Raw genomic sequence first — 20068 nt, forward strand, 5'->3', positions numbered from 1 at the left:
GTAAAGTTTTGAATCAATCCCAGGATACAGATCCTTTGGTTCTATCACTGCTATGTCAGCCAGATAATGTAGTAAGAGAGGTACACAGCCTATGAAGTAAACATGCCTCTTTATTATCATAAAACATTTTGTCTAACTGTACCCCCCCCCCCCCCCCCCCTTGTCATTTGTGTTGCTATGAACGTGTTTAGGGTCAAGTGCCAACAACTAACAATTGAAATAATAATAAAAATTTATAGTCTCACCAGCAGTAGTGCAAGTTAGAGCGAGAATGGCAGGGTGCCTTAAGTGAGTGACGTCAGTGCCCGTGTGGTCATGCAAGGAGAGCGAGCGGTAACGGAGAGTTTTGTTTTAGGCTACAGAACGTGCACGCACGCTGAAATTTAACCGTGCGGTTTTGTCGGGATTAAGCTATAAGCAGAAGGAAACTCCGCTAGCTGCGAGGCTAATGTGCAATGCGTCCATTTCAGCTGAGAACAGAGAAATGTCTTTGCCTTCCCTCCAGCGTATTATATTAAACGTTACCTGTAGATATAATTCATAATAATCTGACACACAAAACAAATCCCCCATATAGCCTATGTAATGGACTGTCCATCCTCTTCTGCAAAGCTGAAGTGACGAGCAACTTAAGTTTTTTCTCCATAATCTCTTGAATAAAGGAGAAAAACAGTCGATGGGGATAACTACACAATGATTATTGCTTTCATTATATTTCATATCACACGACATCTGTTCTCCTGTAACTTTTGCCAGCAAAAAGTAATAAAAAAAATTAAAATTTAAAAAATTGCGGTGATGGCAGTGATGATGTAATCAACGCCATCACGTCCTCGCCGGTAGTGCGGTGGATGCGGGTATTGTCACAGCTCTAGGTGCTGCTGCCGACTGCAGCGGTCTTGCTTAATACTGGACCAATGTTAAAAAACTGTTGCTCCCAATAGTCACTTAAGACACAAAAACATGGGAAAATACGGGTTACTTGATTTAATCGATGGAATAATTAGTAGAATACTTGCAAAAACAATTGATAGCTGCAGCCCTACGCCCCTTTTCTCTACATTTGTGGTAGTATGTGAATGGCCATTCTATTTTAACATGAATGTACCTACAGTACGTTAACAACTGAAGCGGTTGCCTTTACGGGACAACACTGAATCATTATTTTGTTCATGGTACATATGTGAAAGTACCTCTTTAAATGGCAGGTGCATGTCCTGAAACTTAAGACTGAAATGTCTGAGGAAACTCACAAACAGCCGCCGCACACTGACATGTCTCACTGCACCATGTGTGTTCTTTTGTCCCACCCGGTCTGTGATAATAATATACAACGTGTAGGTTTCATTTCCTTTGAAGACTGCTGCGTCTGCATCAATATGTAAGAAGACCCAAGCTGTGATGGCTGCTGCTCCGATTCTACTTCTGCAGGTGGAAAAGGGGCTCATTCCTATTTAAAGGATCTGTCTGAGACCTGAGAGTGTGGCCCTGTTCTCAGAAAGTAAAGTAGTAGGAAGGAAATCAGGCAGCGGGGAATTGGACGATTTAAGACTAAACGATATTTTTCATAGTCTCTTGCTCTAATACACATCAAATAGCTCTGTCTCCCAGTTAGAGTCACACATGAAATATTCTCATTTATACTATTACTACAACCAGCCATAATATGTTCTAAACAGAAGCTAGAGATGGTTTACTCTCAGCCTGCAGAAATCCACGGCTATGGCTATAATCATGATAAAAGAACTGCATATGTGCAAGACATGGAACTGTACTATAAAAAAATAGATACTGTACCTGTGGTGAAAACAACTGATTTACTCATTTAAGAAGGTGGCGTGGTTTTTGTGTTATGTTATGTTCAAGGGGAAGTCTGTTTACAGCTCTTAGGGAGTGCTATAGCATATACGGAAAAAAAGTTGTATAAAGCTTATTGTCTCTCCAGAGGAAGCTGTGTCAAGTCCAGTGCTTCCTCTTATACATTCAGCAGCGGCGCACCGCCATAAAAAAATTGTTGCCGCAGCTTCAGCTGTTTATGAAGAGTCATGAAGTCGTGATTACACAACTCTGCAGAGCCGTCTGCTCTACTGAACTCAAGTGGCCGGCCATTCGCTCTCCAGAGTTTCTGCAGGTTTCACCAAGTCAAATTTAAGACCATTATATAAAAAATAAATAAATAAATAACAAGCCTTGACATTAAAAACCGCACTCACGCGGGTCCCGTGAAATATGACAGCTACAGTGTATTGGAAAAATAGCGTTATGGACACTGAATTAGATGAATTTACTGTTTATCAGACCCCAGATGAGACAGGGAGCTAACGTTAGCGGACGCTGTGGTCCCTCCGACTCCCTGCTTCAGGAGACGGTCTATTCCCCCGGCATGCTGTATTAACGTTACCGTTTAAAACTTTTCCAGGTTAGTGGGGAAGCATACTCAGTGTTTCCTCCAGCGGGGGCAGGTCTGTGGAGCTGTTCGTTTAATAGTCGACTCGGAAGAAAGCGAACGTTTTGACAATAAACTACATCAACAGAACAGTATGTGGAGTTAAACTGGATGGGCCCAATAACCTCTGAGTAGTTCTACTTGTTGTTAAATTGCAATATGAGCAGCAGCCAACGGCATTATGTTGGCAGGACAATTTAAAAGGAAACCGCGACTACATTTTTTGTACAGCCCTATTTCTGATACTGTGGTGGCAGAAATTTTGCCATGGTGGGCCGCCACTACAAAATCAACAGAGGAAACACTGCATACTGCTCAAAACCAACATGAAAAGAATTTAGTAATGTTCCCTCAGCATTTTGGTTTGTTGCTAAAGAGCAGTGATGTTAAATGACCTGTTTCAGGTAACAGTATCCTAGGGTAGTGTTCCCCAACTACCGGTCCGGGGTTTATTTTGACCAGATTTATTTTTACTATGACCAGATTCTCTCCCGTCTCTCTTCGTATTGACACATCAGGTGAGATTTGCCGTTCAATGAAGCCCACAAACTTGCTAAAAAATGAGTAAACAAAACGTCTTTGCAGAGCTTTTTTGCTCAGGGGAAAAGGCCCGCGGAGGTGGAGACAGAAGAGGAGCCTACAACTTCAAAAGAAAAAGAAATTGAACCGCCTACTTAAAATACAGATTTATCGCAACAGGTGTTTCTCTCGACCCATTTCTGAACAAACCAGGTGAATCGAGCTTGTCAGTGCAAGAGGAAGATCAGCTGCTGGAGATTACAAATGACGGTGGACTTCAAAGTATGTTTGAGAGAACAACTCTGCCGGTGTTTTGGATGAAAATCAAGGCTGAAAATCCTGACATCGCCACAAAAGCACTGAAAACCCTGCTTCCTTTTCCAACATCCTATCTTTGTGAAGCGAGATTTTCTACAAAATCACGGAATAAACTTGACATAAGGAACGCACTTTGGGTGTCACTGTCTCCCGTTACCCCCAAATGGGACCGTTTGGTTGCACAGAAACAAGCGCAGGGCTCCCACAAGTTTTTAAATTATATATATATATATATATATATATATTTTATTAGATATTTGTTTTTGTGCTGGTCGTATCATTTTATTTTGTCGTGTTTATCCGCCACACCTTGAAGACCAGTCCGTGAAAATATGTCTTACATTAAACCGGTCCGTGGCGCAAAAAAAGGTTGGGGACCGCTGTCCTAGGGTACCGTCTATTTGCTGGATTTTTCGGAGGCAACGGTAGCTAACGCTAGCAAATAAGCCCACTGACAGCGATGTTATTGTTCATATTGTGTAAAATGAGCGACAACGGTGTCCTAGGGTACCGTCTATTTGCTGGATTTTTCGGAGGTAACGGTAGCTAACGCTAGCAAATAAACCAACTGACAGCGATGTTATTGTTCATATTTTTGCCCAATGTTTAGTATTGACAGTAGTAGCGGTCGTAGTGAGTGAAAATGTGATCTGAGATGCACATTGCAAAATGTGTTATGCATCTGGAATTGTTCATTAGCTATGTGGGATATCTGTAAAGCTGAACGGACTCAGAGTAGTAGGCTAAAACAGATTTTATTCTGATCCAAAAACTAGGGTCACTAAGATTATATCCTGGAATAGATTGTATAACATAATGCTTTTGAGAAACGCTGGCAAATAAAGCAAACTGTGGCTAAAAAGGAAGGTTTTCACTTAATTCAAATACATTTTATTATAGTATTAAATCATAACAAGAGTTATCTCAAGACACTTTACAGACCAAGCAATTAGTGCAACAGTGGTGAGGAAAAACTTCCTTTTAGGCAGAAACCTCGGACAGACCCAGGCTCTTGGTGGGCGGGCGTCTGCCGGTGCCAGTTGGGACACAGAGACACTGATACAGGTAAAGTTACTGTTGACAACTTTTTACAGCCATTCTCTCCCAGGGTTACTGGTCTCTTGGAGTGACAGATTGCATTGACAAGTCTAGCGCTGCCTCACGTGGCCTATGTGAGGTCAGCGAGGCTAGCTGCCTGTCGGTAACAGATGGTAGTATGTAGGCCTTGCCAGGAAGCCTGGCTTGATGGGCAGCTTAACCTGCTCTAGGCTTGGATTAGAAGACTTTGCCGAAGCCAGATGCCAAAAATCACATATAGAACCTCTTTAGTAGGGATAGACCTATTATCGGCCCTGGCTGATTATCGGCCCTGGCCGATTATCGGGTCGTTTTAGGGCAGTTTGCAGATTATCTGTATCAGTGTTTTATTTGCCTGATAACCGATAAAGTTAATTAAAGTGCTTGTTTTGCCACCGACAGGCTCAGATTAATATTCTAATATGTCCGACAACATTATGGGAAGGATCCCTTCAGAGATAGACCTTTAAAACCTCTTTGAGACCTTTCTGTTTAACCAGAAACAGCTCTGAAGTCCCTAGCGCTAAACCCACCAGACTCCATTTTAAAAACACGACACACGCAGAGCTGTGGGGTGGACGGAGCGATACAACGTAGACTTTGTTAAAGTCACAGTGAGTCACCGGTAAAGTGGTTGCGAGTGTGGTTACACTTTTCAAAACTCCACGCTGACAGCATATATAACGGCGAGGCGAAAGCAGTCACGGTATGGGTTAACTATGCCCTATTAACCGACTGACTGGTTGTCGGGCAAGGCAACATTATTTCTATAGAGCAAAAAAGGTGCCATTGGGTACCGGAACCAAATTCCAAGTACCGGTATTGGTACCGGTAACGGTACCCAACCCTACAGTCTACAGCACAACACAGATTATAGTGGACATACGAAGTAAAACCATTATGGTACATGGGGTACACTAGTCAACATCAAGGGAGAGATGTGTTCCTACGGACAAACACTCAAACCATTGACATAAAAAAAGGCCCAAAAAAACTACATCACTACAATTAGAAACTATAAAACTAGAAACTAGAGCTATCAACATGTTTATTAAGTCAGGAGCATCGGTTGCATGTATGATGGTACAAATTATCATCAGGCTGTAAATCATGACGCAATGACTAATAATTAAACATCGGTTAAAGCGTACCTCTCGCCAAAATGCAACCTAGGGTCTTTTTATGAATATACCCGAGTCAAACTTTCGTATAAAAGCATAATTAGGAAGGAAGCGCCACTTTTAAGATTTACCGTATTTTCGTTTTCGGTCAAATGGCCTTTTGAATGGGTGTGCTAGGGGCACTATTGTGTTCGCAAACTACTACATTATCACAAAAAAAAGAGGTTTTGAACAACTCACTCTGCAGTTGTTGTTTACGCTATCCGCCATCTCGCCAGTCAAAGAGAGTCGATAACAGGGAAGGTTATCGACTCCTCCCTATTACAACGTAACAGGGAGGAGAGTAAAGATGGAAAGCTCCTAAAGCTTAGTTCCATATAAATGCACGGATAATTTGTTGTTTTGTCGTTAGTGAAAAACAATATTGACCTTGTAGTTGAAAAAAGGAGCCTCAAATAAGAATGACATTTCCTCCTATGGAGTCCGTTCATTCGCATTCGGAGATCAACACTTTTTAACTGAGAAGATGACGGATAGCGTAAACAACAGCTACAGTGAGTTGTTCAAAACCTTTTTTAGTAAACTCTGTGTACACAAACAATGTTCTCAATGCTTGAGTTCATGCGTAGAGACCCTGGTGATACTTGGAGCAAAGTTTCATGTTGTCGAGCCTTCTTAGCGTTTGAAAAATAGCGATTTTGATGCTATCATAGTAGTGCCCCTAGCACTCCCATTCAAACAAGAACATTGTCACCTGACACAGATTTTAATATTTTAGATTTCATTTGTTTTAGGTGATTTTTTTATTGATCTATACAGTAAGTACAACATCTCATCACACCCAACAGATGCTAATGAATTGATTCCGTACAAAGTTTCTACAGGCTTTACACTTTAATGACGTCCCAGATCAACGCCTTGTTTTCAGTTGTTGAGAGTGGTTTTATTGCAGTAAGCTCTTAATCCACACTCTTACCTAAGAACCTGGCAAGCATCTATTTCCAGTAACAGACTGAGGAAACAGAGGTTGTGCGACAGACAAACTGGATGAGCCAATTTATTGACAGCTGGGGGTATTAGGTGACCACAGGTGATTGAGGCCGGATTCTTGGGTTAGAATAGATATTAAGATATGGCAAACCCCATTATCGGTGTAAGCATACAATGACCCACAAGCACACCACAGAACTTTTATACAGAGGAAAACTAATATGGCTTACTTAAAGCGTTGTTCATGGAAGAAGAAAAAAAGCAAATGTGTGAGCCATGTACAAGCTCTGTAAAGTGGATAGTCAGTTGACAATTCATTTACAAAACAGAGCTCAGAGGTTGGGTGGGAGGCATGCTCAAATAGAGCATTTGAAGCTTCAGACCCTTGATAAACCCTGCATGGTACAAAATATTTTTCCCATGAAAGTGTTATTTCTTTTCACAGCCGATTGAACTGGACGTATAACTGGCTCCTTTAGCTCCTTACCGTCGGTCACGCTTAGAAAAATACCACCCCTTCGAACAACAATTTATCCACATAATGTTCAAAAGATACTTACTTTGAAAGGAAGAAGAGGACAAAAAATCTGAGATAATAAAAAAAAAAAAAAATGTGCAACTACGTGAAGAATGAATAGTGAATTTGTTGTGCTCTCTGCATGATATATTTCATGTATTAGTATTACATTGAGCTGGACTGATTTTAGTTTAAAAGGCCTGCTCACACCAGACGGTAGCACCGCGAAATTTAGCCACACATCATCACACACATGTGGTACTAGAAGGTGATGTAGTGACTTCTCGCAGGGTTATGGTTATGGTTAGTAAATCAATGTAGCTGGCGAGCTAACCGCTAATAGACGCTACCAGACCGGAAAAATGCGAGCCCTAGACAGTCGCGATAACGTTCCATCTTCCCTGCGCTGTACCGTTCACTTCCTGCTGGCACTTTGTTCTCCGGATTGTACACAAATGTATTACTGAAGAGGGAAAAAAACTCTCCGATGTTGGTCACTAATGGGACAATAAGTTCACACAGTTTATTCAAGAAACAAATTTGCACCATCAAATCTTGTTTCATAACTGTCTGCAAAACCATGCATCTCTCAGTTAGTCAGTAAACTATGAAGTTATTAAAATTCCAAAATTCAAATATGAACAATTCATACGAGAGCCCGGCCATCAGTGTTGTCACAATATTGTTTCCGTGGTAACAGGTAATCATCTTATTACACCACTGTTACTAAGATCCCAGATGTTTAATTCTGTATGTGTGCCAGAGATGTGGACAGATGAAAATAGAACAATGGCCAATCACCCAAGCCTGATCTGTATTTAACATTATCTCACTTTCTCACATTCCTCTCGGATTTTTCTGCTCTTTCGCAAGAGGCAAAGAATTTTTAGCTTCCTTTAGTACTCACTGGAGAAGTGTCTGAAATATACATGGTGTATTTTGAGAACGGGGTCACACTCTGGAGGAGGTATAGCGTGACCAGATGAGAATGGGTGAAATTGGGGACAGAAGCATTCGGGGGTAGGGGTGGGCTTGGTTATGTGTCTCAGTACATTACATTCAGTGTCACAGTAAAAGTAAAACATGTGAAAGTTTACGAACATGAAGTCAACTGTCAGTCATTGGGAAAAGGAAAGCCGTCGTGTGTGCTGTGTGTATTGTAACAGTGCGTAAATCGTTATCGTTGCACAATATTCACTTCATTGTATTCATTTCATCGGTGCGGGGCCTGTCACATCTGTCAGCACGACGCGCATGTCATCTCATTCCGTCTCCTGTCCCTGCGACGGCAACTTCTGCCATCTTCATCTAAACTAGAAAATAAAAAGAGGAAAAGAGCACGCACGTGTGTTACTTTGTGGCTACGACTAATCAAAATATGGATTTAGCAAAGAGACAGAACGACAAGAGGCGACTCTTCATTGGGTCATTCGATTCTTGTACGATGCATGGGTGCCGATTCGATTTGTATTGCGATTTTCATTTATTGCGATTCCATAGTACTTGTATTGCGATTTTCTTTTCCTTCTTTAACAAAAACTAAAGTTGAATTATACACTTCTAGAGACAATATAGCATGAGACATTTCTAAAAAACTAATTGTTTCCTAAAAACAATGCACATCACATGTCAGTCTGACATTTATTTCATTTGTAAAGAACATTACATGGATTTTCTGCTTTTGGTCTGTTTTGCTGGAAACAGTTATGATGTACTCGTATTTAACATCTTTGGTTATAAGAGGTTTTCGGGACAAACGGGACAGGATTCGAAATAACTGTAAAAGGTTTTTTTGGGACGACTGCTCACCCTAGGAAGAGGTGTATCATACAAGCTCATTTCTAGGCAAACTGCTGCCCTGAATCAATACTGTGGGCTGAAACTGTGGTCTTCTTTCTTCTCTTGTCCATACAACATAAATAAATAAAACACTTCCGGGCCTGAAGAGCAGAGATGAATCAATTGATCGATTAATTGTCAACTATCAAATTAATCGCCAATATTATGTAATAATAATTACATCCAGCACTACTTTAGAGTGTTGCTGGATTGCATGCTCAGTATAGAGCTATTCTAAAACACCAGTGCAAGCTGAGCTACATTCCGTGGTCAGAACAAAAACACAAAACACTCGCCCAATGTGAGGTCAATATGCACAACTCTCGTTCCTTGTCGCTGAACTTCATCCATCTGTTACATCAATATCACAGTAGAACATTTTTTCCAGCGCTATGTGCAAAAATGTCTTGATTCTTGGTTTGTCGTGCTCACGGTTATGAAAATGAGAACCATGCACCAGTGCTTATAGGCCTTTTATGTAAATAACAAACTGGATGACTGAGAACTACAGTGTAAGTTCTAGCATTGTGAATGGAATTCAAGCAGAGCAGAGGGCTCTACAGTGAGGAGAACAGAGCCTTCCAATAACTGGCTGACCTGACTTTATCACAGTGAGTTGCCAAAATGGGTTAGGGAGCAGTAGCATAGCTCTCACAGCAAAGCATCATGGTTCAACCAGAGAACCAAATGACCAATGTTTATTGTGTCAAGCAGAGTCCTTGGCTATCCATGCGTAAATAGACATGACCGCTTCCAGCATTGTTGTTGTGTGTACGTGCCCTGCGTCACTGATGCATTAAAATCTGAAAAGACGAGGTAAACTCATTATTGGCGTGTCCAGGGAACACACCCCAGGATCTTTGCTACCATTGTAACACTAGGCAAAGCGCCCAGGTGTTTGCTTCACAGCGCCCTTCCCGATAAAAAGAAGGAAGAAAAAAAAACTATTCTCTACCATGTCATTTATGGTTGCACTAGCTTCTCTGTCCACTCCTACACGTTTGACTATGGGTGGGGCTCAACACACACACAGTGAACCAGGTGAAGTGAAGGTAACGTTTAATTAGTAAGTAAAATACGAAAAGAGGAAAAATGTCCACCAGCTTTATCCGCAGTTGTTGTTTGTTGCTATTGTTGTTGATGCTATTAGCTTAACAGCACGCTTGTTACTTAAAGGTGCTGTGGGTAGGATTGCGAAGATCCAGGACTTAGCCAAAAAAATCTGAACATCGACAACTTCTCAGTCCCTCCCATATGACAGAAAGTTTGTTTTATAAGTCTTTATAAGTCTTACCTACTGCACCTTTAAGCTAAAAGTGAATTGTTACAAACAAGCTCAAACAAAAACTGTCTGTATGTAGTTATCATAGCTTGCCATGAATCTTAAAATTTGGCAAACTCGCTGAGGATGCAAGAGTGTGCGGTTCTTCTAATGGAAATATAACTTTTTGGCAACAGTCTGCAGCTGCAAAAAACAACACAGATGGTGTGTTCACTTGAAACGCACTTCGTCAGCCTCGTGGTGCATTCAAAGTTATTGTAAAATACCCTTTTCCCATCCAGTGGTTGTTTTGGTCATTTACCATAAATTTACTGGTGTAAGTTATTGTCATAAGTTATCGTTATTACATTTGTAATAAATCATTTAATTACAACCATATGGCCTTAAATGTCGCCGACTGTCGTTTGGTGCTCCTTTATATCTTTTGAAAAGTATCGCGTCATGCACCATTTAGGCACCTGCACCGTTTCAAAAGAATCGTTTTAGTACCAGTATCGGAAAAAATCCAAACGATACCCAACCCTTTTTGTCAGTTGAGTTCAAATATCAACTATGTTTGCACAGCATCGGCCAACCGTCGGCAGAAAAGGCAGTCGGACTGGTCAGTTGGCTCCCTGAGGTCCAAAAAGTGCCTCGGAACACACCGAAGCGACGCCGACTTGAGCGTACGTTCTACGCGAGACGTAATACGTCTCCATAACAGCAGGCGGCGCTAATCTGTATTGTAACCCCAAAAAAATAAAAAACGGAAATGACGAACGCGTCACGTGGGTCTGGCTTCTCCAGCCGAACATAATGGCGGCTTGTTCGAAATATGATCTTGTATTTTACAAAAATAGTTCACTGAAACGTGTTTCTGAAAACATTTTAAGCGAGAAATAGGCCATGCAGTTGCTGAATCCGTCTTCATTTCAGATCGACAAAGGCCAGTTTAAAAGATTTGTGAGAGGCGTCCGTCACTCATACAGCCTGATTTCCGGGTTAGCAATCCACCAATCAGATTGGTCATTGAGTCCGACTGCCCGCCCTCTGACCCAGCAAGTCAGGTCGGCCAAAATGAAGGCCACTGGCCCTTCCGATGGACGACGGCACAGAACACACCGAACAGACTCGAGTCACTGACCTCGCCAGACTGTCCGACGGCCGATTATCGGATTGGTGTGTCAGGGCCTTTACAGCACCTTTAACCAATGAGTGACATATATTTTAGTTAAAAAATAAAGAAAGGAAAAGGTAAACTACAGGAAAACAACATGTTGCCAGCCACCCATATGCATTCTATTTGAATCCTGCAACGTGACCTTATACCTGCTACATTCCTCTGACTGGAATACAAAATATTTCTTGTTTAGGTTTGTTAACGCTCTCTGCATGACATAGACCGAGAGAAAACCAATCATTTGTAAGCCAGCGACTTCCCAGTAACTCAAAAAAGCCACTCACAAATAGCACATAATTGAAGCAATTAAAAATGCAAATGTGATCTAAGAGATAGATTTAGTGAACATCACCAAGGGTATACATTTCGTAAAAGGGAGATGTTAATTCTCCTGAGAATAAACAACAAATTTTAGTAGCAGTCAGTCGGTAATCAGGTATTTCACATTTTCATGTCTAGGCTCAGAAAACTAACTCTGCATGTCCTATGATGTGAATAGGCTGATATACTTTTTTTTTTCCATATAGATCACTCACCACAGTAGTAAGTCTGTACGCCCCACCAGTACGTTCAGTCAGGGCCTAGTACCATGGGCTCAGAACCTGCAGCAACAAAAGGGTGGGAAACTCAGTTAGAGGCTTTTGAATTATATCAGATGAGAGACGACCAGAAGTATTTTGGTAAGCGTATTGGAAATCAACAGAACTGTGGCATCCTACCGCAAGTCAAAGCTCACATCATAAAATAAAACTATACTCAAATTTTACCCAAACACTACCCAAGTATCACAGAGTTTCTGTGCTAAGTGACTGTACAAGATGAATCGACACATAACCCATTTCTCACAAATCTCCAAAAGGCAAATGGAAGGTTTATTTTGTAGACGTAAACAGATTTTAAACTTGAATTATTTATCATTTGACAGAGCCTCACATAAATGTAACATTGCATGCGTATACTTAAAAGAGGTTTATAATAACCTGAAAATGTAATGGCTGTACAAAATATGCATAGTATTCCATTTCTTGTTGGTGCTAACGTCAGACGTAACAAACAGACAGACAAACAGACGTAAACTAGTACTAATACTAGTTATAAGCTCTTAAAGTGCCCATAAACACTTTTTCTGGGATTTGGGGTGTTCTTTTGTGTCTCTGGTGCTTCCACACACATACAAACTTTGAAAAAATTCCATCCATGCTGTTTTGAGTGAGATACAGTTTCTGAATGTGTCCTGCCTTCAGTCTCCGGGTGAGCCGTAGCTCTAGCATGCTAATGCTAACGCTAGCATGCTACCTCGTTCTCAATAGCAAAGCACTGCTATAACACACACAAGTTCACCATAATCTACAAAATAACTACTTACATGTGCGCCCTCATTTAGAAGTCTCCCAGCTTCTTTTACTGTCTATGGAGCTAGCTAGCTGACATGATCTACATCTGAGCTACGCATGTGCGAGTGCAATCAAAGATCGTGCAGAAGAAGAAGAAGAAAAGAGGTCTCACTCTGTAGCTAAAACAGAGACCAGCTGAAAAGAGGATCTGCAGCAGTGAGAGAGCTGTGCAGTACAACAAAAATATGGTGTTTTTTTGAAAATTAAACCATGTAAACCTATTCTAGTACAACCTTAAAATACAATTATGAACCTGAAAATGAGCATAATATGGGTGCTTTAAAAATATGCTTTGCAAATGAGGATGGAAATGCATGTGTGTCAGGCCTCAATGACACACAATGCTGCATGGTGAGACAGTGAATAATTTTCACTTTTTTGTCAATAAACTATTTCAAATCAATCAGTCAATCAATCAAACACTGCATTACTCCGCCGGGCACCTTTAAAGCAAATGTCATGCACATGCCACTTACTTTACTACCTACATGTGTAAAAATGATCAAAATGTAAAATAATCCCCATGAAGCGTCAGCCAGCAGTACATGGAGACTGAATGGTCTAACCATGTGACTGACACTCATTCAGAAGTCTGAACAATGGATACTACACCACATTAGACAATGTGCTCTGCCTACATTTACAGCAGATGGCCAACATAAAAGAAACACATGTAATGTAAAGCAATGCATTACAAAACAAAACTGCAATCAACACCTTTGTGAAGCCTGTAATTCCCCTATCACCTTTTTGGTGATACTGTGATTCAGTTCTGTGGTAATAATTACTAAGGCTGCAGACTTAGGTGGTGTCGTGGTGTTTTTCCATTGGCACTTTGGACCATGCTGCACCGATTGACGTTTCGAATTACCAGTTTAAACGTGGATTCAAATCTTGTTGCCCTCCTGCATCCCCGTTTGTACTTTCAGATAGCTGCTTTATTTTAGTTTGAGGTTTGCGTTCAGCTGTAGAGTCTTGTTAAGTTACTGCTGATGAAAACTCAGATTCCGATGCTTGACAACAAAAGCTTTTAAATAATGTGTGGCTTTTATTGTGAAGAATTTATAGAAAATGAAATGAGTTTATCCCCGTCTAGGGCTCGACCGATACTGGTTTTACAAGGCCGATACCGATTGTTTGTATGTTTAATGAAACCCATAACCAATATTTGGAACCGATATGCATTTACAGTGAAAATGAAAATCTTTAAATCAAAATTAGATTTTGGAATGTTACAAACTCCGACACAAAACTTTGTTTAAATGCTTTAAGCAATTATTTACAGAGGGACAGACACAAAGCTGTAGCCGAGCCAAAATAGCGCAATTTTTAATTTATTAACTTTATCGGTTATCAGGCAAATAAAATGCCGATGCAGATAATATGCAAACTGCCAAAAAAAACGGCCCAATCTCTATCCCTATCCACGGCGCTCATTGACTCAAGACAAGCATGTTACAGTTAAAGACACACCTTCAAGCAGGTAGCCCCGTTGTAATGGAGATGCAAAGCCCTGCCGTGCTGGGATGACGCACCAAGCCAAACCGAGGCAAGCCAAGCCAGCAAATGTGTATGGAAAAGGGCTTTAGAGTGTTGCTGGATTGCATAATACTAAGAAGTGCACTGGAAATCATATTCAGCATTTTCAGGCTCCTTCTCTTGGCTTACTACTTCCTTCACCATTTTTCCTGGCCTCGACTCCTTCTATGCCTCTTTCTTTCTTTAGTCAGCCTATCCTATGATTCTTCTGTCTTTCCCTCCCTCCTGTTGCTGGACCTGCTGCCTCTCTGTACAGTGTTGGCGAGGCTGTGGTCAGAGGCTGCAGAGCAAAAGCCAGAGATAATGTTACCACAAAGAAAGCAAAGGTAGTTGGGTGTGGCCAGAGAAACGCTGAAGTGTTGAGGGATGCCGAGGGCTTGCTGGAGTACACGGCCCTGGCATGAGAGGAATGAGGATTTGTAAGCAGCTGGTTATCTCTTGATCAAACGTGAAATATGAAACACCTGTTCTTTTATCTCTGCCTTCATCAGTAACCATTTTAAAAAAAGGGTAATTTCGGTATTTTCGGACCCTATTTTCCTATTAGAGTGCTGATCGGGCCGCATTTTTCTGTCCGAGCCCAGCCCGCGTCCGACAGAGCAGTAACCGAACCCGACCCGAGCCAGACAGGCATTAAAGATATTTATGTCCGAGCCCGACCTGAGCCCGACACAGTTAAAATCTCATTTTTTTTCTCATACTAATGACACATGTACGTTTGTTTGTGTGGAAAGCCCGCTTTTATTAAGCAACTGTAGGAAGGCATTCGGAAATGTCAACAGATGAGCACATCAGCGCACATGGGGCAACAAGAGCACGTTAATAAGCCGTTTAATTTAAAATGTTCAAAGTGCTAACCTTTCCTGATTGCTTTGTTCCCGACCGTGGACAGAAAACCAGGGAGACTCGTTACCTCCAGGGGCGGCGTTATAAAATGAATAACATCGGGTCTAAAATCCTGTTTCTGGTGAGCAAACGAATGAACTTGGCTTTCAACCTGGGGTTACTTATTCCACCAACTCTGCGCCGGTCGCATCTACACGTCTGCTTCCTCTTTCTCTCTTCTGCCCACTTTACTCTCTCTCACACACACACACACACACACACACACACACACACACACCGTTGGGTCCCGTCCTGTCGGGCTTGGGTCGGGTATCCGCACTCTTGGAAATTGGTCGAGTATTGAGCGAGAATGCTGTAACCGGCAGCCGTAATCCAGGCTGCAATGTAACCCTATTGGGCAAATGTGCATCGTTAATTTTGTCCACTAAAAATGCTATTTTTGCCACTGGCTCAGATTATTATTCTAAGTGTCTGACAACATTATGGAAAGGATCCCTACAGAGATAGCCCTTTTTGATAAAGGGTCAAATCCATTTTGTTAAACAGAAACAGCTCAGAAATTGCTATCGCCAAACTCACCAGACTCCATTTAAATTAACAGTAATTTTAGTGTGTATAGAGACAGCATATTTTCCTTTGGGGGTTTATTTCAGCCAAATCAGAGTGGTGATTGTTGGAACAGTGCAAAGAAGAACGAAAACGGACAGTTTTATTTAGTTTTTGTGGACTTTGAATGAAGTGTGTTTAACTGTTTATTTAAATGGACTCTGGTGGGTTTGGCGATAGCAATTTCGGGGCTGTTTCATGTTGAACAAAAAGGATCTTACTCTTTAAACAAAAAGGTTGACCTCTGTAGGAATCCTTTCCATAATGTTGTCAGTCACTTAGAATAATAATCTGAGCAGGTCAGTGGTAAAACAAGCACTTTTTGTGGACATAAATTGGTGCGCAATTGCCCAATAACTTACATTGTAGCTTGTTTTGCAGCTGCCGACTTCAACGGTTTCGCTTAATACTGGACCAATGTCAAAGATTGTTGTTCCCATCAGACACTTACACAAAAAAATAAGAAAATAGGGTCCAGGTTTTAAAAAATAAAAACGAAGTTACTCTTTAACAGGAAAAGATGAACACCAACAGCAGCACTCAGGGGGAGTAGCTGAGGGTGGGCTTGCCACACAAATATTTATTAATTACACAAAGGCTAATATAATATAACCCATCCACTAACCCAACTGCTGACGCTGCTGCTAGAAAGCAGTTCAAAGAGGAACCAGTCACAGGCTGATGGCATTTAAGAAAGCTATAAGACAGATTCCATACGAACCTACATTAAGTCAGTGTTGAAAGCTAACTGGAATTTTTATGATTACGTCCAAGTTTCCAACCAAGCCACCCCTCTGTAACTGTAGTTGAAAAACTGTCTTGAAAATGCATTAGGAATTCCCAGTGGTTTAGAAAGGAAATAATTTCCACTAAGCACCACTAAAAAAGAATGACATATATATATTACAGTAAGTGCCATTTTTCTTTCAACCAACACAAAACATCTCGGCGTGTCTTTCGCAAAATGTCGCAGCCCTTCCCGATATGTATATTCGCCAGTTGATATCGCGTTAGTCTATATGCTTGACGTTCCACTTCTGGATTTCCCTCATTTAGGCCGGATATCCGTTGCTTTGGGCTTCCTTTGTGTTGGCATTTTAAACTCCGGTCGATTTAAAACGACTGTGGTTAACCTTTTCTCAGATCTCTGCAGGGTAAATCCAGACAGCTAGCTAGACTATCTGTCCAATCTGAGTTTTCTGTTGCACGACTAAAACAACTTTTAAAATGTACACGCTCCACCAAAACAAGTTCCTTCCAAACCTATTTTTCAGCGGCACCGCGGCTTTTCTCCGGTGCTTAGCACCGCCCCAAGACGAACCAGAGCACGTTTTCCTCCCATCCCTGAATGCTATGTGGAGTAACCAGACTCACAGAAACACGGTGGCATACACAATTACTAAAGAAACAGCTTTAAAAACGATTAATATATATTATTATTTTTATCCAATTTTAAAATTTTTATGTATGAAAAACAACAGCACAATAATATCAGGGTTCAACAATAAGGGTTTGTCCGATGGCCGGGGGCAAGTAAAACGCCACGTCGGGCAAGTAAACAAAACAACCCACTTGCCCGTTGGGGCATCATGGTATCATGAATGGCATTATTGTTCTCTTGCCCCCATCGTAGAACACTTGCTGACGATTTGTGAATGTGCCGTTGGCCTACAGCTGGGCAATGTATCGATATTATATCGATATCATGATATGAGACTAGATATCGTCTTAGATTTTGGATATCATAATATGGCACAAGTGTTGTCTTTTCCTGGTTTTAAAGGCTGCATTACAGTAAAGTGATGTCATTTTCTGAACTTACCAGACTGTTCTAGCTGTTCTCATTATTTGCCTTTACTCACTTAGTCATTATATCCACATTACTGATGATTATTTATCAATAATCTCATGATGTAAATATTTTGTGAAAGCACCAATAGTCAACACTACAATATCGTTGCGGTATCGATATTGAGGTATTTGGTCAAAAATATTGTGATATTTGATTTTCTCCATATCGCCCAGCCCTACGTTGGCCAATCGAAAACTGAGTTGGTGCTTGGCACTTTTGACTTTTTTTGTTCGACATGTGTTTACGCTACATGTGATGCTTTCAACGTTTTTGACTTTTTCTTCAATATTTGACGCTTTTGTAAATGCTTTTCTCAGCATATTTTTCGGAGTTCTTTGACGCGTTCTTTTTCCGGGAAAAAAAAACGTTCACCTGCCCAAGCGGACAAGTGAAAAAAAAAACCTTAATGTGAATAATAAACAATTTTGTTTCTCTTAAATTCAAGTTCTTCAATTCCTATGAACCCTCTCACTTTGCAATAAAGACTTAGTTATTAGGCAGCCCTTTAAATCTCTCTTTTGTCCCATAACAGCCTCCTTGTATATGGGGAGCTTATGGAGCACAGGCCTTTCACTCAACAACAATGCCACATCATAAACATGGGTCATATCACTAAGTACATGTTAACACCACAAATCCATGATGAGATCAGTCTTTTTTCATACTGCCCAATCCAAGCCACATGAAGCAAGCTCAAACAAAGCAGAGATCTTTCAGATTTAACCCTGCACTTCTGACGCAGCGCTAAACCCCGGCTTTTCCTGATAATAATGCAATACAGTACATCAGAGCACTGCAAGGATCCCAGGACATTTAGCTGGAGTTAACAGCTCTCTCATGAAGTACACAGGCAGCACCTCAACAGAGGGGAGAACCCGCCCACCCATACTAAATTAAAGTCACAGAGAGCTTGCAAGCAATTGATATAGGCTGTGGGCTTGCACGTTTTATTTAAATGAAAATTCATATTGCAATAATGCGTTCTATGTAGGGTGGCATCCATAAGGTGTGTCACTCATAATTTGTTTATTGGTATATCGTTGACATCAGCGGTGCAAATTTCACGTGGTCTGCTTTATCATATCTACTAGGGGTGGAACGGTACACAGAAGTCACGGTTTGGTTCATACCTCGGTTCAGGCATCACGGTTCGGTACGGTACAATGGAGGGAAAAGCAAAACAAAAATGCAGAACGCAAATTGTTTTTATTGTGCATGTCTCAGGCTGTACCACCTAGTGTCATACAGTCTCTCCCCTGAGCTAGCTGCAACAGCCTGAAGTGTGTAAAGTAAGATGTAAACAGTAAACAATAAGTACCGCATACAGCATATCTGTTCTCTGCAAAGACAAACTAAATTACCTGATTAATACAACGTTATCACGACGTCTCCCGGGCCATTTTTCACCGCAGAAAGCTGCTCCCTGCCTGGCTAAAGCTAATATAGTTAGCCTGAAGAAACAAGGCATTTGTCCTACCTAACATTACGGTTCAGAGCCGCGACGCTGGGAAACGTAAAACTTATCCACCACTCTCTCGCCTGTACTACCGTAACTGACTGGGAAACCGAAGTTTTCCCAAACTTGCGATCTTAAAGTAACTAAAACTGCATGCATATGCGGAGCTCGGCTACATAGGCGGCGCGCCAGAGCTATAGAGCTAAAGTGGGGCTACAGATTAGTTCCGCATTACATTAATTAATTTGCAAGCAAGTTTTATTTATTTTTATACCGTGTATTATCTGTGTAAATTCATGCACCGAACCGTGACGCCCATACCGTTTCGGTTCAATAGGAATACATGTACCGTTCCACCCCTAATATCTCACAAATACACTGCAGCAAAAACGTTTAGATGAGTGTTTAACCGCTCTAATGTAAGCTGCAAACGTTAGCATGGCCAGCTAACTAGTTAGCTATATATATATATATATATATATATATATAGCTGTAAACAGGTTACTATACTTACAATAGTAACCTTGCATTACTTGCAAAGCTACATAATGCATCATTAGCTGTGTTAACTATATTGTTTTTTTGAGTTATAAATTACATTAGAAATGTGAGGTGGCTGGCACTGGATGCTACTATAGCAGAGTTTAAGCTAACATTAGCTGCCCTGCTCTTTATTGGATTTGGGAAACGTAACACTCCAGCTATTCTAGAGAAACTTTTTATCCTATATAGTAGGGCTGGGCAATACACCGATATTATATCGACATCGCTATATGAGGCTAGATATCGTCTTACATTTTGGAAAACAAAGTGTTGTCTTTTCCTGGTTTTAAAGGCTGCATCACAGTAAAGTGATGTCATTTTCTGAATTTACGAGACTCGCTAGCTGTTTTATTATTTGCCTTTACCAACTTAGTCATTATATCCACATTATTGGTGATTACTAATCAAAACTCTCATTGTGTAAATATTTTGTGAAAGCACCAGTAGGCAACCCTACAATATCGCCGCAATATCGACATCGATGTATTTGGCTAAAAATATCGTGATATTTGACGTTCTCCATATTACGACGGAGCATTAGGGCCACATCAAAGGAAAAAAAAT

At 41.0% G+C, this 20068-nt stretch overlaps 1 protein-coding gene across 3 annotated transcripts in view; it reads right to left on the minus strand.

Moving 5' to 3' along the window:
* Positions 1-20068, minus strand: part of tbl1xr1a (TBL1X/Y related 1a) — a 58071-nt gene that overhangs the window by 23961 nt on the left and 14042 nt on the right. Inside the window, exons 2-3 of one of the 3 annotated variants that reach the window (XM_078259499.1) lie at positions 11805-11870; positions 8187-8301 (exon numbers count right to left, since the gene is read on the minus strand). The exons of 1 other annotated variant lie outside the window; for it this stretch is intronic. The gene's annotated coding sequence lies outside the window, so the exon portion shown is untranslated. The remainder of the gene's footprint in view (positions 1-8186; positions 8302-11804; positions 11871-20068) is intronic. One more of the 3 variants, XM_078259498.1, reaches the window with a different exon arrangement.

This window comes from Sander vitreus, chromosome 9 (genome assembly GCF_031162955.1).
Source record: "Sander vitreus isolate 19-12246 chromosome 9, sanVit1, whole genome shotgun sequence".
NCBI lineage: Eukaryota > Metazoa > Chordata > Actinopteri > Perciformes > Percidae > Sander > Sander vitreus.